Here is a 4,786-nt window from a genome sequence, read left to right as displayed (position 1 = left end):
GGGATCATCTTCCCCCTATGGCATAGTCACCCACATATACAACCAGTGTGTGTGGAAGTAGGTGTGTATGTTTGTGTGTGTGTGTGTGTGTGTATGTGTGTGTGTGTATTGGTGTGTGTTTGTGTGTGTGTGTGTGTGTGTCTGTGTCTGTGTGTGTATGTGTGTTTGTGTGTATTGGTGTGTGTTTGTGTGTGTGCGTAGTGGTGTGTGTGTGTGTGTGTGTGTGTGTGTGTGTGTGTGTGTGTCTGTGTCTGTGTGTGTGTGTGTATGTGTGTGTGTGTGTATGTGTGTATTGGTGTGTGTTTGTGTGTGTGTGTGTGTGTGTGTGTATTGGTGTGTGTGTGTGTGTGTCTGTCTGTGTGTGTATGTGTTTGTGTGTGTGTGTGTAGTATTGGTGTGTGTGTGTGTGTGTGTGTGTGTGTGTGTGTGTGTGTGTGTGTGTGTGTGTTATCATGGGTGTTTTCATTATTGTGTCACTGGTAGACCATCCTTGCTCATGATAGACAAATGTATATCTCTGACTAGAATCACGTATGTATGTGTGGTAATCACATTCAATTCAATTCAATTCAATTTTATTTATATAGCGCCATAACAATACAATTGCCTCTAGGCGCTTTGCAGAGCCCAGAGTCTGAACCACAATGGCAACAGGGGCAAGAAAAAACTCCCTGTTTTTAAATGCTGACCTTTCTGGCTTTGTATGTGGCCTTAAACTTGTGTGTGTGTCTGGGCTTTAACTAGTGTGTTTGGGTGTGTGTGCTTAAACTACTGTCTGTGTGTGTGTGTGTGTGTGTGTATGTGTGCTTAAACTAGTGTGTGTGTGGGGGGTGGGTGGGGGGGGTGCGCTTTAACTACTGTGTGTGTATTTGTGTGCTTAAACTAGTGTGTGTGTGCGTGTGTGTGTGTGTGTGTGTGTGTGTGTGTGTGTGTGTGTGTGTGTGTGTGTGTGTGTGTATGTGGGCCTAAACTAGTGAGTGTAAGCAGAAGCTGGACAGAAAGACTGCGTGTCTGGAACACGCAAACGTTGCAAAAAACAGAGTAAGATGACCTCAGACGTGGGAACCCACCATGTGGTTATCTCTGCTGACATAGTGCTTTGGTGTCAGAGAGCGCCAACTTCAGCATAAAAAAACGCTGTGTGGTGTCTTAGCCTCTCTCTTTTCTGTCAAATGCAGATTGAATAAAGAGATACTTTCATGACGTTTGAAAGTTAAATTTAGTCCAGGGACACTAATAAGAATTCAAAATTGTAGATTTTCTAGGACATATCTGGTTATCAGTGTTGTGAGAAAATCAAACCTGTCACCCGTAATGTAGGACAGGTGGGGCTTCATATTCTGTTCATCTGAGGCTGCAATCACATACCAGAGAGTAGAGAAGTCTTTACAAATATAAAGAATTAAAAATAAATGTTTAGAATGTTTTTTATTTTGCTTCTCTCTCGTCTGCTGCAGTCTGGGAGTGAGCCCGGGCTCTCTCTCTCTCTCATCTGCTGTATGAGACCTTTTAGTGATTATTTATAGAGGTTTCATCGCTTTCGGGGTGAACCTGTCACCCATAATACCAGCACGAGGAGGTGTGTCGGCCTGCCAGTCCCTTAGCCTATCCAAACCTAGGCGGCATGGAGTGGGGAGGGCCTTGGAGAGAGGGGATGCTGGGTTTCAAAACATCAAAACTCTGCAAGATCCACTGATTATAGTGTAGCTTTGATATGTGTGAGTCTGTTATCAGACAGATATATTCATAGCCACTAATCAAACAAAAAAGCACTGAAACATGGTGTTCCTCCAGACTTTAATCGTTTAACACTGTTTTGAAGACTTACAGTAAACAGCTGTCACTGGTAGGATCAGTTAGGTAGGTTTGGGTTAATGTCTTTATTCAGCCTTACGTTTTTTTAACATTTACTCAGTCTAGGGCTAAGTTGGGGTGATGTGCTCAGCTCCTGCGTTGAGACAGACCCACTAGGTCCAGTGCTAAGTTCAGACTGACCCGCTCGGTCCAGATTTGACATATAGATCCAAAGTTGGCCCAGATTTGACATATATATTTGGCTGTTCTCGATCTTGAGCTGGACCCCGACTTAGCCCAGAACTTGTACTTGATCTTAAACCCAGATCCATACTTGGCCCAGAACTGGCATTTGAGTCTGGACATGGATCTGGGGACAGATGTGGATCTCTGCTCTCACAGAACTGGTACTGGATCTTTGCAGCAGCAGAAGTAGCATCAGTGGTGGTAGTGGCATCAGGAACCCTTGTCTGGTGTGCTGAAAGTGTTCTAGCATCAGGAACCCTTGTCTGATGTGCTGAGAGTGTTCTAGTATCAGTGGAACCCTTGTCTGATGTGCTGAGAGTGTTCTAGTATCAGTGGAACTCTTGTCTGATGTGCTGAGAGTGTTCTAGTATCAGTGGAACCCTTGTCTGATGTGCTGAGAGTGTTCTAGTATCAGTGGAACCCTTGTCTGATGTGCTGAGAGTGTTCTAGTATCAGTGGAACTCTTGTCTGATGTGCTGAGAGTGTTCTAGTATCAGTGGAACCCTTGTCTGATGTGCTGAGAGTGTTCTAGCATCAGTGGAACCCTTGTCTGATGTGCTGAGAGTGTTCTAGCATCAGGAACCCTTGTCTGATGTGCTGAGAGTGTTCTAGCATCAGGAACCCTTGTCTGATGTGCTGAGAATGTTCAAGTATCAGTGGAACCCTTGTCTGATGTGCAGGTATCGGTATGGGAGTAATTTAGCAGGAAGTCACACCTACTGTACATGTACCTACATTTGACCCAATCAGTATCATCATACAGAAATGTGACAAACTATCAAGTTAACCTTAAGGGAAATCTAGAGGAAATAAACCATGTGACTCACTATCACGTTAACCTTAGAGAACCATCTAGAAGATATAACATGGTATTTCTACAAATGTCCAGTGATCCATGTCCAAGAAGTGCTTCCCATGTTGTGACCCTTGTCTATTTAAGTTGTAACTTTATATGGATAGTGTCTATTCATAAACTGAAATATGTGATAATTTTATAGAATTAAATCAGATTTTACTCATGCAAACATTTGAGAAATGATGCATCTGCAGTCCAGCCCACATAGTATCCAGTGCACTCTTTTCAAATTACAGCAACCGCTTCGTGAACATTTATAATAATAATAATAATTCATTTTTTATTTTTAACGCACTTTTCATTCCAAAGAATCTCAGAGTGCCTTAAATAGCGTGCATCAATGCAAATCGGTGAACCTTACCACACTGCAACCGGCTTCAGTCACCATATTGGGGAGGTCAAGATCCGCTCAATGTTTTCGTGCTTGCAAGCACACTGCAACCGGCGTCAGTCGCCGTATTGGGGAGGTCAAGATCCGCTCAATGTTTTCGTGCTTGCAAGCACACTGCAACCGGCGTCAGTCGCCGTATTGGTGAGGTCAAGATCTGCTAAATGTTTTCGAGCCTGTGGGCACTCTGCTTCCACAGACTATGTTCCCTGTCGGTCTCCATGTTTGAAAGGTCACAGTCTGCTAAATTTATCTTTAAAAATATGTCTTTAACATTTCAAACAACTAGACACCTGCAGTCACTTAGGTGCGGAGCCATACACCCGTCAAGTGTGAAGTCGATTGGAGGATTCCTTGCTTCATAGTTAGATCTAATTTTGTTGACCACTGCTGTCTAGTGGAAAATATGTTCACATGCCAAATAATAAAAACAAATATAAGATAAGAAATTCTAAATATAGGATTGGAAACGCTTAATATAAGATAGGAAACTCTGTGGTATGCTGCAGTAAGTCTTTTTGGTGTTTCTTGAACTGTAGCAATTTAAACCGGGCATGAGTGGAAAATGAAATTGGTTCCCATTGCAACAAAGAGGCTACTGAATGGCTATAAGCTTCAGTTAGATCATCTCGTAGGCTACTGAATGGCTATAAGCTAAAGTTAGATCCTCTCGTAGGCTACTGAATGGCTATAAGCTTCAGTTAGATCATCTCGTAGGCTACTGAATGGCTATAAGCTAAAGTTAGATCCTCTCGTAGGCTACTGAATGGCTATAAGCTTCAGTTAGATCATCTCGTAGGCTATTGAATGGCTATAAGCTAAAGTTAGATCCTCTCCTAGGCTACTGAATGTCTATAAGCTTCAGTTAGATTGTCTCGTAGGCTACTGAATGTCTATAAGCTACAGTAAGGCGTGGCTAAGCCACCACTTCCTCATATGGCGTATAAATGAACCCAAAACATCATGCATCAGTTACATCAGCATTGTGCAACAAAAAGTGAGACACGGTTAAAATATGGCTAATATTTTGTTTTGGATTTTATTGCATCAAACCCAACCCTCCAAAATAGCCCAATTGTATTGTATGTGGGGGGGATACAAAAATGAAGATAAGCCAACAGTAAGTAGGACTTCATGTCTATGCTCTGTTTAGCAAAAACACAGAGCCCCAACACAACCCCCGGAAAACCAATAGAATCAGTTTCATTCAGACGTTTCTGACCAGAGACCAGAAATGCTTTGCAGCGCAGCGTGTAAGAGTCACAAAGCATCCATTAGCAGTGATGCCACAGAATATTTGTCCTGTGTAGTCTTCATGAGGAAGTTACCATTCAGTGTTCTAGAGAACAATCAGCTTTGTGGTGCCAAACATGGGAAACATCTTCTTGGTGAACGACTGTCTAAGGTGTTGATGTGGCCACGTCTCCCTTTGATGTTGAAGGACAGCCGCCCCCCTCCAGACCAAGCTAACTCCCCCCCCACCCCACCCCCCACACACACAC

This window comes from Sprattus sprattus, assembly GCF_963457725.1.
Source record: "Sprattus sprattus genome assembly, chromosome: 5".
Classification (NCBI taxonomy): domain Eukaryota; kingdom Metazoa; phylum Chordata; class Actinopteri; order Clupeiformes; family Clupeidae; genus Sprattus; species Sprattus sprattus.
Note: the sequence above shows the minus strand (reverse complement) of the source record.